The 24,208-nt window shown below is 27.0% G+C and overlaps 2 protein-coding genes across 2 annotated transcripts in view; one reads left to right on the top strand and one right to left on the bottom strand.

Annotated features, from left to right (window-relative positions):
- Positions 1 to 24,208, top strand: part of LOC136968173 (uncharacterized) — a 206,447-nt gene that overhangs the window by 110,434 nt on the left and 71,805 nt on the right. The window lies entirely within an intron of this gene.
- Positions 1 to 24,208, bottom strand: part of LOC136968162 (mitochondrial glutathione transporter SLC25A40-like) — a 54,199-nt gene that overhangs the window by 10,503 nt on the left and 19,488 nt on the right. The window lies entirely within an intron of this gene.

The following is a 24,208-nucleotide window of genomic DNA, read 5'->3' as shown; positions in this document are numbered from 1 at the left end:
ATAATCTACTTTATGCATATATGACATGACTCTTCAACAATGAAAAATAACTGTATAAAATAATTTTCTTATTGAAATGACTTCATTAAATGTTCTCATTCATGTGAAATAAAATTCTCATTATAAAAACTTATAAATTAATGCAATAAATTTATATCATATAAATTGTCTATTATAAAAATTCTAATAAATCAAAACTACAAATTTTACAAAAAAAAAAAAATTACACACTTCATTGCATTTTTGTAAAAAAAATATTTAATAGTTATTTCAACCAAAAAACAATTGAACTGAACAACAATTATAATGAATAAAGATGGTAAATGATCTTTAATCTATTAATAACAACAAAAATCATGAAATTTTTGAAAATAACTCTGATCTGAAAATGAAAAACATCAAATTTCCAGAAGTGTTTATGAATTAAAAATAGTTCTGCTTTGTAATTTGTTTTAGTTTAGTTTAGATAAATTCAGAATAAATTAGTTTGGCAGATAATTTTCTAAAACCTACAAATTGGTATTAATAGCATGAGTTTAGCTTATAGGAAACATGAGCTAACTAGTGATAATAGAATATTAAATCATATGTAAAATGAATTATACTTAAAAATCCTATTAATATAAAATACCTAAAATTTTGTATAAATTATAATTTACAGTTTTGATATATCCCAGTGAAAAGTTTACTAACACTTTTTTTTGTAAATAATCATCCTCTTGCAACGAGCTTAAACAGCCCAATAATAAGATTAATAGTTATTATTAATTCATCCTAGTAAGCTATAAACTCGTTGTTTTTTATCATCACTAGCGATTGTCTATTTGCAATAAGCTTAAGTTCTCCAAAGTAAGCATTTTTATTTCTTACTCAAAGTTTAACAAGTGCCTTTTCATTATTGTTTTGTTTCACTTATTTTATTATTACATCTACAATAAAGTATAATAAAAAACAGAATTTTAATGTTTGAGAAGATACTTCTACACTGCATACCAGTAAGTGTCATGCTATTATATCTACTCTAGAAGCATGGAGTATGTTTAAAATGTGGTATTCATGAAACCGTGCCAGTAGTTCTTTTAGTAAATCGGACACAAATCATTCATTGTATTCATTCAGACAGTTGGCAAATTTAATCTTTAATATTTATTATCTTTAATAAATATTAAAGATGAAATTTTCCAAGTGTCTGAATAAATACAATGAATGATTTGTGTTTGAAATACTAATGTTTAAAATGGTCAGATTTTCTGTATTTAAAATCAGTATACTTTTTTATTTCTCATGTCTACAAAAAAAAAACTATGTTCCAATATATTTAAAATTTCTATAATATACATAAATATATAAAACAACATTATTACTTACATTAAATAATATTAAACACTGTTCCTAATATTGTTTCTCTCTGGTTAAGTTTTTCATGTTTTAATTCACTACACTTAATAGAAATGTGATTTTATTTTGAGACTCATTACACAAATGATTGGATTATTTTAATATTCTTTTGCATTATTAACTTTTATTTCTTATCACAGTTGTACATTTATTTATTCTTTTTGTATGAAAAATAAATGTACAACTTTGAATTTTTTACTACATATTTATTTACTTCTTGAAACTTTATTTTAAATATTTAATTTTATAAAATATGACACTGTAGTAGTTCGTCTTCATATTGAGGCTGGGTAAATCCTTTCATCCTTGTATTTACAAGGATGAAAGGATGACCACGATTGTAGAATCTGTGTACATGTCAAGTGGAAAAACAAAAAATTTTTATAATCAGGAAAGTTGTCATTATTATCCAAACTAAACTCTTTCAAATAAAGTCTTGTAAAGAATGACATAAAAACAAAAAAAATGGATTTTTAACTAATTTTTGCAACTTTTATTGGCTAAAAAAAGTATATAATGAATGGCTGATTTTTTTTTCTAGTTCTAGTAGAGAATTTAATTATGAATCAAATGAGTCTTAGATGAAAAATATCATTCCATTTGTAAAACTCCTCTTGTTCATAGCCATCATAGGTGCAAGAAATGTAATGCTTGTTAGAGGGAAACTACTCAGCATTATTTTTTTTTTTTTTCAAATCAGAACACAATCTCTAAAATCAATATATTTGGTAACTAAGTGTATGTAGACAAACTCAATTTTACAAGACAAACACAAAAATAAATTGCAGAAATTTATACTGTCTAATTAAATATTTTAAAAAAAATTAAGTTGTAATTTATTTTTTATGTGGCCTTTTAATTTGTTTCTAGAAATAGAAATGCATGACCAATTAGTGGAAGAAATTATGAAAAAGCATAAAATATATAAGATTTTCTCTTATTCCTCAGTACCACAAACAATAAAATTAAATAGAATTTGATGGTTATTCTGTTTAATTTTTGTAAGTATTGTCAAATCTGAGATTAACATTATTATACATCATTAGGAAGAAACTGTTTAGAATTCAAGTAATTACTTACATGTAGAAATAGAGTTAAAAAATATGCTACATTATCAAATCATACAGAATAAAATTATTGCATTAATTTATAATCTTATCTTTATTAAGAAATAATTTTTAATATATTCTTTTTATAATGTTTTGAACATTATAATGAAAATCAATAAGTCTATAACCAAAATTGATTAAAATTTAATGAAGTCAGTTTAGTTTGTAAATCACATGATAAAATTGTAAAACATTTTGACTTAGATTAGGAAAAATTGATTATTTTATATTATTAAATATAAATATTTGTATATAAAGGGTTAACTGAAAGTCAAGTAGCTGTTAAGTCTGTAAAAATTTGTATAAATGTAAACATTGCATTATTTTATACAGTTCTGAAAGAAAAAAATGATAAATATTAAATTATAACTTTGTGTAATGTAATAAAAACACCATATATTCATCTACATAAATAAAATTTACAAAATCAGTTACAATTCCAGTATATTAATCTATTAAATTATAACTGTAAAAATTGCTTATTAAAAAATTCAAGATGAATAACATGTTATACATTGTAACATATTTTTCATTTTTAGTAATTTAACAAATTCATTTGGGATTACAAATGACAAATGCATTAGAAAGTTTTCTCTAAACTATTTTATGATAAATCTGAATCTGATTATATAATTATCAGCAGATAAAAAATTAATAAACAATTTTCATTTTTTTAAATCCAGAAATATTTCAAGTACAATTAATTTTGCAATGCTGTAGAAATTAATGATAAGGAACTGACAGAGTTATTATATATTATAAATCTAAACTGCCGGATGTTTCCTTTCATTAATACCCTAACAGCAAAAATGCAGAGTTTTTATTTATTATTTAAAATATACTTTTAGTAAGAAAAGTTTTGAAATCTTAATATTTTGTAATATATTTTCAAATTTATTTCTTTTATTTGAAATTAATGAATGGCAATAATTTTTGCAGGACAGACCTAATTCAAAAATAATATTTGATATATTTTAAGATAAATATTTGAATATTGAATCTTGAGCTCTTAGTTCAATTCAATACATATTGTATTAATAAATATGAAAGAAAATAGTATAAGACTAAATGTTAAAAGTATTTTAGGTTAAGTAATATTATATACTAGATAAAAAGCTCTGAAGTTTCTCCTCTTGTATTGGATATATGCAAAAGTAAGAGTAGATAATTCAAATGCATTTTTTTACATTTTAAATGTAAGCAGAAATTAATTAAAGGAATATCTTGCTTTAAAGCGTTTTGCTTTAGTGTGCCTCACTAATAAAGTGTTTTTCAATTATATTCAATGTTTATTATCAGGTAACCAAAAAAGTTCTGTCGTTTTTTGTGAAACTACAAAGTTTAAACAATGTTACACGCAATACACAACAGATGGCACTAAAATTCCAGCAATATGTTAATCAAAATTTAATGCTGACTCATCTTATATAAAGAGAAGTGGAAAGGTTATCTCTTAATATTATAAAAATTGACCTGAAGATGAGTACTCCAAACTCTACAATTCATGCTTGTATGTTGTATGAGTTTAAACTTGGAACAAATGCTGTGCAAATGGCTCAAAAAATATGCCAGGCTTTCGGACAAGGTTCCGTCAGCACTCGCACCACCCAAAGATGGTTTAGAAAATTTTCTTCCGGCGACGAGTCGCTTAAAGATGTCCACGAGAAGGGCGGACATATGTCATTAATGATGATGAATTACAAGCTGCAATTGAAGAAGATTCTGCTCAAACTTGTCAGATGTTAGCACAAAGGTTCTCCATAAATGATGAAACTGTCCGTTTACATTTGCATAGTCTTGGGAAAGTTTACAAGCTCAGCAAATAGATACCTCATCAATTGACACCTGCCAATATTGTGCGTATGGTGGACTGCAAATGGAATTGTTCACTATGAACTTATACCATCTGGCCAGACTATTACTGCTAATGTCTACAGTGACCAACTCCATTGAGTTCACCAATCACTTTTGAAAAAACAGCCAGCTTTAGTGAACCGTAAAGGCATTCTTTTTCTACACGATAATGCTACAGGCCTCAAGTCGTTTGTGTGACCTCTGACACAATTCAGACCCTTGGATGGGAACCTCTTTTGCACTCTCCTTATTCCCCTGACATTAGCCCTTCTGACTATCACCTATTTTTAAGCCTAGATAATCATCTGCAAAATTGACAGTTCAGAAATAGAGAGACTATGGAAACAGAGTTAGAGAAGTTTTTCAACTCTAAAGATCGTGACTTTTATAAAACTGGAATTTATAAGCTTGTTTCCCATTGGGAAAAGGTTATTAAATGTGAGAGTGGTTATTTTAATGAATAAATTGTGTTATTTCCTATATATTTTTATGTTTGTTTTCATTCAACAAAAAACGACAGAACTTTTTTGGTTACCTGATATTTTCAGTATTTATCTTACACTTAAGGAGTTTTCAGGATTTTTTTATTTTTACTTTTTTAGGTTAGTACTATTGCTCACTAACTAAACAATAGTATAAATATGTTTATAAGCTTTCATATGCCCTGACATATAAAAACAAACTGTGATTTAAGGTTTAAGGAGATATTCACTTTATGACACTGGTCTGAAACCTAACCAACCATAGCAAACACATTAACGTTATGTTTCTCCCAGCAGGATGGAAAAATTAACACAAAACAAACTCTCTTGATCTACTCCTAAGAGATTCAATTTTTAGATATCAAAACAATTTCAACGACATAAAGTAGGTCTTAGGAGTGGACCAAAAAAGTTTGTTTTATGTTAATTTTTCCAGAGAAAAAAACTACATTTGCAAAGTCACATCTATATATGAAAAGAAATATTTAAAATTTAATTAAAAAAGACCCTTTTAAAATTTAATAGAATAATGATGATGATAGTTACTTCAGTTACCTATGTTCATTTTTGTACATATTTAACAGTACAAGATGAAAATTATATCAACTTTTAAAACAGGGCATTCTATAGTATGAGAAGAATTTATTTTAGCTTTTTATTTTTCTTAATGGAGATGTCACTACTAAATAGTTATTGTATCATGATATTTACAATGACACAGCAGTGCAGTGCCAGAATAAGCTGGCACAAGAATAAGCTCTTATATACATGTAGAGCATGGAAATATGAAAAGATCTGTAATTCATATTTATTTAAAATGAAAGAAAAAAGACTATCATAAAAATCCAGTTTCATTTAGCAATATGTATTGAAATTTGACTAACACAAAAAAGGTCAAAATTTAATGTACAAAAATTTTTTCATTAAAGTAATTTAAATATCAAATTTTTTAAGTATGTTCCTGATGATAATTACTGCCACTCAAAGTCAGAATTTCCAAATTAATATTAAATCATACAATAAATAATTTTATCACTGCAAAACAATTTCAGATTTTTCCATTTTAAACATGTCTAATTTAAAAAATTTGTATAAAAGCATAATTTTAATTTTATTCAATAAATAAAAACCATGCAAGACAGTGAATAGAACTTTCTATAAAAAAAAAAAATAAGGAGTAACTTGTAATGAGCATATTTAATAAATTAATAAAAATGCATAAGAATTTCATAATAAACAATTTTTAAATAGTTTATCATTTTATACTAAAAAGAGCAATTGAGATTTTCCCTCTTTTTAATCATGTATTATTAAAAGAATATTGTTAACATTCATTTTCAGAAATACAAGTTCCACTAAAACTGAAAATCTATATTTTATTATATCTAATGTTTAAAGTAAAAACTATCTTGTTATTAAATAAAAATAACTTGCAGTAAATTAAATTAAGATTAGTTTTAACAAAGTGTACTACAAAGTAGTAATAATAGTCATGCCTGCTACTTTTTAAAATGCAACGTTTCACATAATAAATAATTACTTTTATTTTCTATATAAATAACTACTGCATGCAGTTATTTTCATATAAAATTAATTAAATTTTGTATTCTACATGCAGATTTTTTCAATATACTCACTGTGCATACACATCTTATTTTTCATTACTATTGAATTTAAAATTGATAAAAACACCATGAAAAAAAACTACTTACGTAGATGTGATATATATGTATTAAGTATATGTTTTAATGTTTCCGGAAAATTTTTGACCATAAAAAAAAATTATGTACTACTTTCTGAGGTATTTTTGAACTTTTATTATTGTCATGTAATAGATTTTTAAGGAAAATGTCAAAACATTATTAAATAAAATACTAACATAGTATAACTTTATGTACACTTTGTTAAAACTTTTAAAGTTATCAACTGAAAGTCATTTTTGATTCCAATAATATTTTTATGTTCTCTTTTATCAATTCCTGTAACAAATAAACAATTATTTAGAATTAAGAGATGAAGTTTGAAATTGTCATTTGAGATCCAGCACCTAAAATAAAATTTTGATTTTTTATAAACTGAAACAGCAACAAAATGTGACATCTTTATAGTTTGAGTCGTCATCATACCTAAAATATGAAACTTATTTAAATAAATTCTCTTATATTTAAAGAAATCAAAAGTAAAGTTATCTTTATTGGTAGTCAACACCAAATCTAATTATCTGAAATTTATTTAACAGCAGCTCTAGACTTAAACTAAATTTATTAAATTTCATAGCATTAAATGTTTAAAAGTTTCAGTATAATTAAAAACTTTTTAATATGTATAAGCTGTTATTTACCTAACTACTCAGAACAAACATTGAATTAATTAATTTAGATTGAAATTTAAATGTCTGGTATATGTTAGAAGACTTGAGAACAGATCTATTATAAAAATGGCATAAAATACTATATAACATCTATTTATTATTTTTCTTTGATTATTTATAGATATAATTTTCAGGTTCTCTTTAGAAACCATTTTTAATGTTGCAATCAGAAGAGGCAATATAATTTTGGCAGTGTTTCCTTTTTAGAGATACATTATGGTTTCAAATCAAGATTTGAAAAATGTATGTAAATCTAAATATAGAAATAAATTTTGGAAAAAGTCCTGTTTTATTTGGATACTACATATTTAACAAAAACATTCAATCCCAAGCATTTTTGAACTCTGTACTCATTCTCAAGTGATAAAATCATTCCAAAGATTAACTTAGTATTCAGTGTTATTGTACTTTAATGATGATTCTATGTTATGAATTACTATATTATTTGTTATAGAAATATTCCAGTTAAACACTTTTAATTTTCCAGTATTTGTTCTGTATTGCAAACTGGTATTTTCAATTATTTTGAAAACTCATCTTCATGTCCAAAACACACAAAATGAGAATTTATGTAAATTATATACAAATATGAATAATATTAAAAATATAAGTTTTGAACAAACTAACCAATCTATAAGAATATATAAAGTTATTTCCAACTAATGAAATTAACACCTGTATACAAAACATCTAAATATGTATGTTATTTTTTAATTATTAATTACATATGGTGATTGAAAAGAACTTTAGAAGTTTGCAAGCTCTATAGTTTCAATCAAAGACTTGTAGAATTAGTTATGGCATTAATTTATAAAAACACAGTAAGTTTTACATTGAGTAATCATTTTGGTCTGATGTGGCAGATGTTGCATTTGAATTCAATTTCTTACCAAATTTAAAACAGCATATTTTTTGTCACTTTGATAACTGCAAGGTGTAATGGTGATTCAAATTTTGAGCTCAGCAAAATTTGCAGACAAAGGTGAAATAAACACTAGATGTTTAATTGTACAAAGTTGACGTGATTTCCTTATATCCATCAGTACCATATTTTGAAGCTGTCATGCTTGCTAATTCCCTGCTGCTTAACTCTGTTTACCCAACATTGAATGTTCTACATTTGCATGAAGCTCTCTTTCTCATTACTGAAAGTAATTACTTTCAATTCAATGGTAAAATATACAAACAGACACAAAGAGTACCAATGGGTTCCCCACTATCACCTATGTTGGCAGAACTTATGAGGAACATAAGACATCATATTTTCAACGCCCCCTTGACCAACCATTATCCAATTATGTATTTATGTTATGTTGATGATGTGCTACTTGCATGGGATGGCTCAAATGAAGACTTAGAGCAATTTATTCATCATTGGTCTCTATTTATCCTTTGATCAAAGTCATTGTAGAGGAAGAACAAAATGTCAAAATCTCATTTTTAGATTTAGATGTTTAATGAAACCACAGAAGAAAAAGACTCAAGTGTCAAAGTTGTGAAACAAGTTGGCCTTGCTAACCAATCTATCAATCTAGGCAAAATATGATTAAAAAATTCTCCCATTTTACAGTTAAAAAATGATGACAGAAAACAGACATACATTTTCAGAAAGACAGCAAATCATCCCATTACAAATATACACAACAAACAAAACCCGATATCATAAGCAAATACACCAACAACTGCCGTAAATGATTGGGCTAAATTTTATAATTATCAGGCTATAATCATATATCCAAAATTTAGCCCGATCATTTACGGCAGTTTCTGGTGTATTTAAATCATCCCATTATTTTACAGATGTTAGGATTTCCTCAAAAGATGTTTCCAGTGGTGATATTCAGCAGGTTCGCACAGGTTTGACCGAACCCATTGTTAAAATTTTCAGTTTTCTGAACCTCGTTAAACACACGGAACATTTCTCAGTGGTTTTTTTTTTTAAATATATTAAAATATATGTATTATACTCTGTAATACTACTAAACTCGAGCCTTATACCCCGTTTGCACCGAGCATTTCAATCTAGATTGTGAGCAAGGTCGAGGACTATGTCTTGGTGCGATCTCTCTCGACCGAAAGGAGGTTTAATCCAAATCGATTCAAAAGAGTTCTTGAAACTAGATCCAGTCATAAGAGAGATCCCGCAATCCCATGCGTGCGAGATAATACAAGATGACTGTGGAAGGCATGTCGGGCTATGGAGAGCGAAATAAAAAGGATATTGTATTTCGAGAGATGATGACATCTGTCTATTATCAGTAGTGCCATTTGGGGTGAAAAATTTCTCTGCCTAACAAAAAAAAAAAAAAAGTTCGACCGACAGCACTAATATACTATCGTTACTGGTCTTCGCCCAGGGCTCGTTACGTTCCGAATACACCACTGATTATTAGTTATATCGCAAGAAAAGGTATTGTATTTATTTCTAGCCAAAACTTTCATTTCGTTTGTCAGGGAAAAATTTTCTGCTAGTAAACCCTTTGTTAACTATTTCGAATATCACCACTGGATGTTTCTTAGGTAAGTGGATTGGTCAAACAGGACCTAGAGTATGGCTATCCTGTTCCCTACATCTGACACCTCTAGACTTTTTCTTTTGGAACTTTAATAAGATCTAGTATTTATTTCATCCCCTTACCTGTAAATCTCACTGAGCTCAAAACTTCACTGTGGTAGTTACTGGAAGCAACAACTGGAATGCTATTTCAAGTCTGGCAAGAAACTGAATTTAGTGGGATTAATTAAACCAAAATGATTGTTCAAGACAAAATTTGGTGTGTTTTGCAATAAATTAATGCTTCAACCAATGTACATCTTCTGAACAAAATTCTACATACTTTCAAAATTGTTTAATTGTTTTTGAATCACTCTTTTTATGTAAAGTTGTTAATTTTATTTGTTGAAAATGACATATGTTTAAAATTTTAATTAGAATTTAGTTGTATTAGTTGTGCTGTAAGTTGAACCTAAATATAATCTTTCAAAAGGATTGAAAATATTAGTTTACAAGTTTGAAAAAAATACAAAAAGTTCTCAAATACACAATAGTTTAAAAGTGTCCTCAAGCTTTGTCCCTTTTGTCCTGGCCATTTTTATCAAATATTAGTTTACAATATAGAATTAACACTGGAATAATGAATTACAAACATATTTAAGTTGCATCATTTAACTGAAAATAAATGCAAATGGTATTTAGAGGTTTTCTAGTAATATCACTACAAAGCCTTATAACATTCTAAAAATATTTAAATCCTTAAATTCATAAACATTTCAATAATTTGAATATATCAAACTAAAAATAAACATTATACTTTAGCTTCCTTCATAAAACCATTTTCTAAGATTGATGTAGTTCATCAGTATTTTAAACTTAACATGTCTGAAACCTTAAGGCTTTTATTTACAATCAATGGTGGTAGGAAACTCCTTAAACTGTGTTTCTTTTGTTTTTAATTATTTTTAATGTTTCAAATATTTGTGTTTTAAAATGAACAGAGCTCAAAAGCAATTGAAACTAAACATTTTGTTAACTTGTACATTCCAGCCAAGCAGGATGTTTGTGCTTTTTAAAATTCAATTTTGAATCCAAAAGTTTATTTACGTCAAATCTGGTTTAATTTATATATTTAACATTCAAATTAAACTCTTCCAATTGTTCACTAGCAAAAAGTTGTAAGTTTATCTTAGAAAAATTAAATATATTAAAGAAATTTAAACAAAATAAAACAAGTTTAAAATTTCAGATTTTATTGTTTGTTATGACACAATCAAAAATTTTCATACAGTGTAGCTCATTTCAAACAAGGTCCATTTGTAAAATCGACTCACAGAATAATGCAAGTTGTTTCCCAATTTAATCAAGATGTTCTTAATAAATTAATTATTATTTGAAAAAAATTAAAGATAATGAATTAACAATGGAGATATCACTGTATTGCACTATACTGAAAAACAAATCTTTTCATCTTAAGACTACACAGCAAATATTAGCATTTGTAACAAAGAGTAGACTAACCATGATAACATAAATTGCAAAAACAAAAGATAAATTATACAGAAAATGATTATGAATTAGCATGTCTGCATAATACATTTAGTTTATTCAATAATTTGGCTTTAAACAAAAACAAAACAACAAAAAAGAGAAGACAAAGTCATAGACTCATCTAGCTCTACAACCTTGGTAAAACAAGACCAAACTGTACTTTATACACTACTATAGCAATATATCACTTACATAATTAAATTATAAATATACCTATGATGTTTTAATAATAAACTAAATTGTTTTTGTTTCTCATATACACAAAACAATATATCCTTAATAAAGTTACCATTAAAATCCAACACTAAAATTCAAGAACACAATAAATTTGCCGAAATATTTAAGAACTATTAAATATTAAATATATCTTATATTTAATAATTATAATCAATTCTAGATTGTTTACAACACTTTTAAAAATACAAAATGTATTTGTTCTAAAACAGCTTGTATCCAGTAAAAACTAGAGACTGACACTTTGAACACATTCATAAATTTACTAGTCTTCTTAAATTTTGGTTTCTTGAAATTATCTCTCATACTCAGCTACAATTTCAATACAAGATATTATTTCTGATTTACAATTATCTTCTGCTGAATATCATTAAACTGTAGAAATCAATACATCATGTTTACAGAAAACACACTAGTGATCATACACATGTAATATTTTTACTGAAAATTATCATTGTTTTAAAAATAAATTATGCTTGGTCAATTAGACCAGTAGTGCCCAAATTCCATATAAAGTCCTAGGATAGAGCCAATGTGCTGGATTTTGAAATGTGTATCATTCTACTGTCATGTGGAATAAAACAGAACAGAATAAACAGTTTTAAAATTAAAATACAATCATGTCATATGATGATGTGTGACATTTGGGTTTTTTCAAATAATCTCAAATTTCTTGCAAAAATGTGAGAAATTTCAAATAGCTTGTAACAGTTAAACTTATATTAATATATAGAATATTAGAAAATTATAAGCTATTATGTTCTATTCCATAATGAACACAAAACATTTTCCTTTCTGTATATAGATTAACAAATACAGGATCAATTTTTATTCTCGAAAAGATTACAGTTACTTTAAATACTAAACATAATGACAATATATTTCTGGGCCCGATTTAAGACAACAAATTAAATAATAGTTTCAAAATTTAGATTACAAGTAAGCATGATACTATCTGGCATTTACATTAATAATTATAAAATTTTAAATGTATATAAGTCTGCAGAAATCTTCCTGGATAAAGATTTTATCTGAACTCTTGCATAATATATGATTGCATTATAATGCTATAAAATATTAATACACAAATATGTTATAAATTTTTTGGCATACTATACAGATGGCAATAACCATTACAATTATATATTAGTCAACAATTTATATATGTTTGAAAGAAGTTGTATAATTAGAAATACATTGTATTATATTATTCCATGTATTTGCAGATTATGCAAACCGTGTTGTAGATCATCATATTCCACTCCAGGATTTTCTCAGATGTATCTAAATTTAATTAACATTATCTGTCATCTAAATTATTCAATCTAACTTAATCAGCCAAAATATGGCCAGGGAATTTTTAACAATGTTCAAGAATTTTATTTGAAGTTTAATATTACTCATTAGTTTTATCTGACTTTAAATTTGTGTTTTGTATTATTGTAAAACATTCTTTACACAAATAAATATCTGTTAACAAAAATCCATAATTTTGTACATTCAATGTGTTTAATTGTTCAAAACATGCAAAATATTTTCCTTTAGAAATCCTGCTTATTTATCAAGTCTTTCATGTAACTTATCATTTCTATGCATTCTTTTCATTCAGCAGGTGTTCTTGTATGTAGGCATTTTAACTGCAAATGGATCTTGCAGTTTCTCAAACATTTCATTGATATTCAACTATAGATTATAATCATTTTACATACATAGATGCATATATGTATGTAAAATGTACATATATTTAAAAAGCACAATTTTGTTAATTGCAAGACAGTAACTTAAAGTATTTTTATGGTCATTTTTCAATTTTTCACAAGTATTACTTTCATTTCATTTACAGAATCCATTCAATTTTAATGTAAGACATTTTTCACAAAGAATAGTGAATGTTTATTCATTTCTTAAGTTTTTCCTCACTTTACCAGTATTTTATATTATAATTTTATTTATTGCATTTCATACATAATTTTTATCACATGACCATCACAATAATAATAATAATCATCTCAATATCATACATCTCAATATTATATTACGACTAATTATTAATAAATGAATACATAAATACATGTCAAATCCTATCATGTGATTTTGATAATTTTGTTTGTTCAGTTTCTGTGTTATAATTTTTACATTGAGTTTATTTTATATTTATGCATTAATAAAGAATCTAACACACAAAATTATCAGTTGTTTTTCATGACATATATATTTTGCATACATAAATTTCATTTATCGAGTAATATGCCGTAATTCCTTGTAATAAATGGCACATGGATATAACTGATGTCTTGACAAATAATTTACATCAAACAATAAAAAAATAAATTAAATGTAAGTTCAACATATTTTTATACATAGATCAATGCATACGTTTTAAGTCCAACAATTTACTATAAAATGCAGATTTTCAATCAAAAATTCACACTTACACTGTGATAAACCACGCATACACAGATTGAATATGTCACATTATTGATGATAAAAATAGTATTTATCATCATATTTGTAAGATAAAATTTATAGAAAAGTTTAGAAATGCTAGCAAACCATTTAATAACCAATCTTTTGCGAACTTTCTAAGTTTATCAAGAAATCAAACATTGATGCAACAATGTGATCATTTCAATTTGGAATTAGAGTAACAGTTTCTAATTAAAGTTAAATTAAATATCTTTTATAAACATTCCAAACATATAGTCTAACTTTTTACATACATTCTTATCTAACAAACAATAAATAATTAAAAATTTTTTATACTGCTAAATTGAACAGAAAATACTGTATTAACATATAATAATATATTAGAAAATAGTAAATTTTATCATGTTGATAAATATAATTTAACAATGTTTACATTCATTTAATTACATAATCAATAATTTTTTTATTTTTTCATATACAGGTAGCCCTTGATTTAAGCCAGATTGATTTCTTCTGTTTCAAAATTACACCTATAAAGCCTCTTGCAGTCTGGGAAAGAGGCATGTGAATTATATAAATTAGTAGATTAGTTGCAACTAAGATATGAAGTTTTAAAGATATTATTTAATATAGTAAAATATCTAAAACTAGTTAATACAAATTGTTTTATTGCCACTTCATTCAATTAATTATCATAGCCAAAGATACATTAGAATCTGGAGCTGAAAGGAGTAATAAGTCATGTAAAGCAATTACAACTGATGAAAAGATGAAAGTGAGTGATTCATTGCATGAAGCTAAAGAGCAGCATACAGATGTTTGTAAAGCTTTAGACTTTGTAGCTTTGGCAATTACAACAAATAATAAACAATGCAAAAAAATTTAAGAGTTCTTATCAAGCTGTGTCTTATTGTTTGGAATGTAATATTACATATAAAAGAATGGCATGTTTGAAAAAGATGGTGAAACTTTTGACTTTATGAATTGATGTTTTGACCCAAGAGGGTTCTGGTTACTCAAATGGTCATAATGGATAAAGTTAAGGCTTTCCTTTATGAAATTAAGGAAGAAGCAACTAACAATCGATCATTGCTAATAAAGGGTAGTATTTTTAGATTTATATTTTACTCAAAAATTCATAATGTTGAAGTGTTTAGAAAAGCTGCAAGTCCAATATTGCAGCAACTAATATCTGACTACATTCCAAAGAATTATAAATGAAGGTGAATATCTTCTTGATTGAATTTCAATTTAGACAAAACAGGATTGTATTGGAAAAGGATGCCATGGTTCCTTCATTGCCTTTGCAGAAAAAGAAGTCTCCATGGTTTTAAAGCCTCAAAAGGTCACTTAACTCTGCTTATAGTGCATAATGCATCAGGGTCAATGAAACTAAAGCCCAAGTTGGTGTACCATTTGGAGACAACAAGGACATTGAATGTACTTCTAGTTTTTGCCATTGTAATAAAAAAGGTATTTGTTATGCAAACTAATTTTAATGAATGGTACTGTATAGTACATCCAACTCTTTTATCCAAAAGAGGATTTGGATATTAATAAGTTGCCTAAGAAAGTTTTATTGGTTATAGACTTGTATAAAAATCAGCCACACATCTAATTCTTCAGGAGATTTCTAATGGTCATTTAGATGTCAAGATTATTTATTTGCTGCCAAACACAACATCAATTCTTCAATCAATGGACCAAGACATGACAGCAACGTTCAAAGCATACTATCCGCAGACAACCTTTAAAGATATGATAGAGGCAAAAGAGTACTGGTAGTTTGAAATTTTGAAGGCCATTATCATTATATCTCCCTGGAAAGAATTATCCAATTCTGTATGAATGGTGTTTGGACAAAATTGTGGTCAGATGCTATTTTGGACTTTGCTAGCATAGAATATGGTACATTAGAAGAAATCACAAACATAACACACAACCTTGTTCTCAAAATGATGTCCAGGATGTCACTGAGTTATTTGACAGTCGTGCTGCACCACTTTAAAAAAAAAAACCTTGAAGAGCTGGATTTACAGCTAGAACAGGCCGAGAAGAAGTGCAGGAATCAAAAATGAAGCAATTCTATACAAAGTTCTGCAAGGCAACCTGCCAAAATGAAGTTCTAGATAACTTATATGATGACCTTGAGTGGCATACAGCTCCACAATCTTCAGAGGAATCCATGCCTTCTCAAGTCCACCCCAATATTTTGCAGGAAGAACACAGAAAATGCAGAGCTATTATCAAGAGAACTGTGGAAGCAGATTTTAGTGATCCCAAAGAATGAGTGTAAAATTTTCTACTAAATACAGATTATTTTTATCATTATATGCATGTAAAGAATGCTAATTTATTTTATGACAATAAATATTCTAAGTTTTATGCATATTTGTTAGAGAAGTGATGGAATTTGCATGTTTATAATCTTTTTTTTTAGTCTTGGAATATATCTCATTACTTTGCATTAAAATTTTATCTTGATTTGCACTGTTTCAATTTCTGACGTCTTCTGATGGAACCAAACTTCAGCAAAAATCAATTGCTACCTGTATATCTGTCATCATACCATAACCCATACTATATTAGTGATGACACTTTATAATTAACATATTTTCCAAACAAAAAATGTTTTTGGATGCCAAAATAGATAAGAAATTGATTTATAAATCTTTTTAGAACAAAAATACATGCAGAATCTTCTATATTTATTTGATAACATGCCAAGTATGTCATATAATGCAGGATTACGATGGAAAGAAACATATCACAATTGATAATACAATGAAAAGAACTGGATTCAAATTCACTATGAGGAATAAATGTACACAGTATTTTATTATTTAACATAATTACCACATAAACATGAAAATTGCCATATTTAAAATAGGAAGTGAAAAACTAAGTAATTTACATCATTTGTGTAACAAACAGATTTGTTTTAATTAAAAAGAAATCAAAATATATAAAGAATTGATGAAAATTATTTTCTATTTTTTGAGAACTTTTAAAATTTGAACAAAAATAATGTGAAAAATTATTTCATTCAATTATGTTTTTTATAATTGACTCTATAATTCATTAACATTCTGTTTCTAACATTCTTGTACAATTCATAAAAGTTGAATTATTCTGGAAATTCAAACAAAAATTAACATGAAATAAATCTTTTAAAACATTTTAGATACAATAAGATCATAATTAGTGCTACCTATATAGAACTGTTTCATTACTTCTTGTAGTTTTGATGATTTTTTTTATGAGGAGTTATTATTGATTTTTTTTTTTGTTTGAAAAATTAAAATATTGAACAGTTTTAATAATAAAATTCATAAAACTTTTCAAAAATTCACAAATCCAAACACTTATAATCCAACAAGAACTGTTATAATGCATTCACTTAGTCAATCAAAATGCATTAAGCATGTACTGTACATACAATACATTAACATTCATTCAGCACTCATCTTTGTTGGCTCAAGTTCTATCACAATCACATTGTAATCACATTTACACACATACTGTCTCACAGATCCTGACTGAAAACACAACTATTTGGAAACATCCAAAACTCAAGGAAAACCTACAATCTAACATACTCATCACACACTGTCATTCAAGACCATTCAATATTTTTTATATTTACTAATAAAAATATATTCATCTGTATTGATATTACTTTTCAAATACAACATGATAATCACACAGTATAATTTATCTCCATATAAGTAATGTCATAATAATCCCACAGAACTCTACTTTGGTTAGTTAAATTTGCAAGGATTATCATAAATGCTAAGCAGGATATTACTGAATTTTATTTTGAATCTTTCAGATTTCTCTTCAATTTCCTAATATCCAAAACAATATAGTTAAAAAAATAAAAATTACAACAAAATTATTCAAATCATGCATCAGTTGAATGAAAGCTGAATTGAATCAAATTTTTTCTTATAATTTATGCATCTCTTGAGTTCCTTTATTAATATCTATTCTTTTCTACTTTTATCATAAGTAAAATCAGTTATTCATCTTTCACTAAGCAAAACCCATTTAAATTAATGCAAAATTATTGCTGACATTATAAATTATATTGAATTTCAAGCTCTTTTTAACATTTTTTCATAAATATGAAGGAAAAAAATAAACATATTTAAAAGAAGCTTCCAAAAGTATATGCAAAATTTACTGTGAATCGCTTCAGGACTCTCAGTGAATTTTGTTTTTTGGCATCAATCAACTCAAAACAGTGATTACAAAGTGAAAATTTTAATTGACAAAATATGAAAAAGTCACACAGTGCCTTATTAAGTAAATGTGAAGCTTGCAGAACCATATTTGTTGAATTTTTGGCAAAAAATAACAAGAAAGTTGTGAGAAAGTGCATTATCATGGTGCAAAATCCACTGGCTTTCTCATCTCAATTCAGGTTGTTTTCTATGAATGGCTTCAAGCAAATGACACAAAACCCTCAAATAATATTCTTTGTTGAGAGTTTTGCCAATGAGGAAGGATTTTGTGATGTACAACATAATAACAATAAAAAAAAACTGTCAACACAACCTTGATTTTTGACTAACTTTGATGTGATCCTTTTGGTCTCGTTTTAGCTCTCAAGCACCATTCACTTGAATGTTGAGCTGTTTTGGTGTCAAAGCATCGATCCATGTTTTATCATCTGTAATGATATGTTTTATGAACTTCTAGAAAGCATTTCCTCAATCACTTGAACACATTGTTATTTACGAAAAAAATTCAACATTTTTGGGATGACTCGAGAAGCAATGTACCACAAGCCCAAATGATCTTTTAAAATTGCTTAACAACATCTAAATGATACTGGAACTTGTTCAGTAATGTCTCTAATTGTTAAATGACAATCATTGAGAACTAAATCTCTGACTTGAGCAATATGTTGTTCATCAATTGAAGTGGATGATCTATCAGAATGGTTTGTTGTCAACTTGTTCTCTGTTTCCTTGAATATCTTGTACCACTCAAACTTTTGCATTTGACAGACTATTGTCATAAAAGGCTTTTTGCAACATTTCAAACATTTTTGTAGCAGAAATTATGCTGTAAAAACAAAATTTAATGCATGTTCTTTGCTCAATTACTCTCAACATTTTGAAAAATTGATGGTGAAAATAAACAAGTGTTTACTGTATTTGCAAAAACTAAAACAGATGATGATATACAGATTACCACTAGATGTCAATGTAAGTTGTACCAAACAACAAAAAAATTACAACAGCATCCTCTTGCATGTCCTGTAGTCAATTTAAATGAACCAATTCCAATATATATATTTTTTTTTATCGTAGTAGTACATCTTTTAAAATTTCTCAAAATTTTAAAACAAAACAATGCAAATATAATTAAAATTGATTAAGTATTTAATAAATAGAATTAATGTAACTAAATTTTAGACTATGACCTAAAATAGCAATGTAAGGCCGCGACTCCACTAGCCGTAAAAGGGCCGTAAAACCCCTCACCGTAAAAGCTTTTAATCACGTGACCATGATATTTTATGCCTGAGCAGATCGTAAAACCAACGTAAAAGCGAGTTGAACACTGCTCAACTCGCTTTTACGTTGGTTTTACGACCTGCTCAGGCGTAAAATATCATGGTCACGTGATTAAAAGCTTTTACGGTGAGGGGTTTTACGGCCCTTTTACGGCTAGTGGAGTCGCGGCCTAATACATGTACAAAAGGTATACTGAATAAAATTCCAAAAAATAAAACACACCTTGTAATTCCAGCAATATGTTTTAATAAAGTAAGAACGTTTTCAACCTTGATTAATAAATAGATCTTCAGTTAAAACACAATTAACATAAATGAAATTGTTTTTATTACTTGTATTCTAACTGAGGAAGATGTATTGATTGAGGTCTAAAACATTCAAACTTTATTAAAATCTATTGCTAGAGTGAAACAGTGTGTTTTCTTTCATTGTTTGAATGACCTAAAATACAAAACATTGAAACATTAAAATTATTAGAAGTAAGTTTTAATGAGAAAGGAATTATACATTTTAAAATTATGGAAATAAACCTATAAATTGAAAATCAAAAATAAATTATAAAAGTCAATCTAAAGTACAAAATATAGTCAAACTTCCATAATACAAACTTCAATATAGCAAATTTCTCTGTATAATGAATTTTTGCATCATACTGTTCTTTCAGCCAAAAATATACATAAAATTGCTTCCAAATAGCAAAGTTAAATTTCTACATAATGAATTTTTTTCATTTGTAAACACCATTGATCATTAAAGCTAATTACTCTCTCTGGATTGAGTTTGGTACCTGGAACTGAATCTAAATCCAATCTGTAAACCCTTTGTAAAACTGCAGTCCAAATGTCAGAAATACTGGTTGTTAGCTTTTAAAACCATCATGTAATCTGCCCCCATGTGGCTACCAGATGTAAAAAAGGGGAGAGGATTAGGTCAAAATGCAGTCATTGACAGATAAACGATTTACAATTAATGAAGGTCAAAAACATTAGAAAGGTAGTAATTTTGACAACTGTTGAACTGTGACAAATTTTGACATTAACGCAATTTTATTTTATTTAATAATTTGTCCAGTTGAAATTTGAGGAGCTGTTGATACAATATTTAAGCATTACTAATAAAAATGAATGTTTTGTGGGAAGTTGATTAAAGTCGAAAAAGAAAGACATTACAGCAAGGATTGGAATTTCTGTAAGTAGTTTATCAACCATAACAACAAATCATGAATCAATTTTGAAATTAGCCAATGATGTGAAGGTACAGGAAAATGTGATAGAACTTGTATTTATGTTGATGTATGTGAAGCAGTTTTAATGCTCTTAATAAGTGTGATGCATATTACAAAAAGAGAATATTTTTTAATTGTTCTGGGCAAAAAAATTATGATTTTTTTAAAATGAAAATGTAGTTAATTAGGTTGTATTTTAACACATAAGTGCAACTTACTAAAATTAAAATAACGTTTAATTACTGTATTATTTAATTAAAGTATTATTATGTCATTACTGTATATTACATTTATATTAATTTAAATTATCTAAAATAAAAAATCATGTTAAAATAATACTTTACTTACCAAAAAGTGTAATTTCTGTAACAAAACTTCCCTATAGAGAATTTTTTCTCATGATTTAGTTACTTCTATATAAAAAAGTTTGAATGTATTGTGTGGTATTAATTATATTGTATTAATGATACAGATGAACAGATGAGCCAAGCGTTGCTTGGACAAAAAGTAACGATAACAAAGATTAAGATTATTAGATTATAGCTGGTCTTAGTCATTTTCACCAGGTGCAAAAATTAGTTTCACCATCTTCCAAGACTAATTAGAGAATTTTTAGAGAGGTCTAAAAACATGTTCGATTTTCCGCAAAAACCACAAAAATCCGCATCTAAGGGTATGTCCTATGTGGCAGCGTCCAGTGACCACAAGCGTAAACATGCTTCCAAGTGGAGTGAACAAACTGGTTCACGCAAATGCACATGTCTGGAGTAACCGCGTTTAGCATGCAGCAACCACCAGATGACACTTCTGGTGCAGGAAGCAGCTACCAAGCAAGTTTGATCACCATTTCCACTGTCATGCTTCCACAGAAGAAAATGGCTGATTTTGTAGATGAATAAAAACAGAATGACAAATAAATTGTTTATATATGTTGTATGTAATGTACTTTAATTAATAATCTTTTATGTAATTTAATAATCCTAATTTATTTTTAAAACATTACATTTACAAAAGTTTTTTTAACTTATTATTCTATGAAGATTCTTTATATTTGTTGTGTATCTAGTTAGTGATAACATTTACCTGTCAAATTTACCATTTTAATGCTTGTCATATTTTCTGTAGTAAGCATTCAATGAACTTGTCTCACCACCATTTTGTAAATAACACGCATCCACTCTGGACAGAAGTCACTCGCAAGTTGGACATGTGTACAAAGATTCTTTCCGCTTGCGGTCACTGCCACGTACAATGTACCTAAAATGGTACAGCAGTAGCAAAGTTCTTCAGGATAATCCTTAACCCCCCTCTCCCCACAAGGAGATTTTTCGAAAAATCCCTTCTTAGTGTACATTCTTATGACATACCCTAACTGTACCAAATTTCAACTCTTAACCATTTGGGCTCTGTGCTTATTTTTATTATCATCAACCCATCTCAAATATACTATAAGATTAAAGTAAGAACACTTGTCTACAACTGAAAAATATTACTCTACATTAAGTAAATAAAAAAATATATGATTTCAAGTACAGTAGAGCATCGATTATCCGACTCAATTGGGGACTGGGGTTGGTTGGATAACTGAAAAGTCGGATAACCGAAAAGTATGAAAAAATACATTATTAGTATAGTGTATTAGGCCTGGTTTAAGTACTAGCCTACCTTTCATGGTCAAGCCAGTGCTGCCAGCTAAAACATGCAAAAATTTAACAAAAATAATATTAAAGTAGCCAAGACATAACCAAATATTGTAGCGCCACATCACTAGCAGACATTTAAATTTGCCAACTAGAACACGGTCGGTTAACCGATAAGTCGGTTAATCGGGGGTCGGATAATCGATGCTCTACTGTATATGAAAATCAAAATATAATCATAATTTTGCATAAAGTAATAAAAGGCTTAAAAAACAAGATATTAACATCATGAATTTAAAGGATGACAGATACATAAATTAAAAGAAAAATATGCTGATGTGATATAATTTTGAACCGATACAAGATCCAATAATTTCATTAGCATGAAGTGCATGCCAAATGAGAAATATAAATAAAAGACATTCTGGTTTTTTCTTTGTGTATTTATTTTAAAAATTCTATGCATGTACAGTGCATTATATTTACATACAATACACAAAATGAAATACAATTTTATCTAGGAGATTAAACATTATAAAACTGTTTAAGAAAATGAATTATCTGCAATGTTTATTATTATTTTCAAATTTTAAATAATAATAAATGATGCTTTTGAATATGAGAAAATTGAAGAGAAAACATTAAAAGAATATAAAATGTATATAATTAATCCACTCACATAAATAAGTTTTTCAGAAAAATTTAACTTGTCACACACAATAAAAAAAGTTATAGTTGATGAAAATTAAGAATTCTGTATTTATTTTACAATAGCAATACACTGATGAAAATTTTTGCTAGTAAGAAAATATCAGAGAACTCTTCAAACAATAAAATATATTATGCATGATATGATTTTATTATAAAAAAATGAAAATAAATAACAAACTCTAAGTTCCACAAACTTTAATACAGAAAAGTTCTCAAGGATGGTTTCTCATCTTCATTTTAACTATAAAACTTATTTATAACTGGCTCGGGGCCAAGTGGATAAAATCACTGAACCCTCACCAATGGGCTAGCCACAAAGTTTTTCAGGTTTTCTTCAAGTTTGTAACACCTAAATAGGGACCAGTTTCCTTTAGAAACTGGTCCCTATTTAGTACTCTCAGAAGGCAACCTCCTTGGCAGATTGCTCACCTGTTCAACTCCATAAACAATAAACCAAACCTATTTATAACTAAACAAACAATTGAATTATTATGTATTTAAAATAATTTTGTTCATGTATTTAATATATTAACATAATCATTTCAAATTACTTGATCATTCAAATTAATTGATTTAAGTTATATAAAAAATTCAACATGAGGAACTATACCTTTTAATACTTTTCTGTATTAAATTTAGATAGATACTTATTCTAAGCTAATTTTGATGTTTATTTTAAAATATATTGCATTGTATGCTCTAAGAGAAGATTTGTTTTAGTTACTTAAAATGTATCCTTGACTTCTCAGTTAACTAGTTTTTAATCATTAAAATAAGCCTAAAGAAAAAAGTAAGAAGTTTTATTACATCATTAGAATACATTATTATATCATTATTATTCTCTCGAAAGCTGTTAATCTTCCACATATGACATTTTTTACTTAATAGTTTTTTCTTATATATACATAAATAAAATATAAATATGATAATTATTGTTTTCAAATTCAAATTCCCATCCTTAAAAATGTTAAAACAGCAGTAATACAGCAGAGTCCTGCAAACTCAACTTAATAAAGACTGAGAATGTGAAGAGTTACCAAAAATGACAAGTTTTATGGAATAGCAACAATGCTAGTCTAAATAGAGGAATTTTTGTAAAGATATTATATGTGCAAATTCATATATGTATTAACTACATACCAATAGTAACTATTTCTATTTGTAGTTAAATTTTAATTTTA

This window comes from Centruroides vittatus, unplaced genomic scaffold (assembly GCF_030686945.1).
Source record: "Centruroides vittatus isolate TY-2023 unplaced genomic scaffold, ASM3068694v2 contig_1408, whole genome shotgun sequence".
Classification (NCBI taxonomy): domain Eukaryota; kingdom Metazoa; phylum Arthropoda; class Arachnida; order Scorpiones; family Buthidae; genus Centruroides; species Centruroides vittatus.
This window is presented reverse-complemented; position numbering and strand designations above follow the sequence as displayed.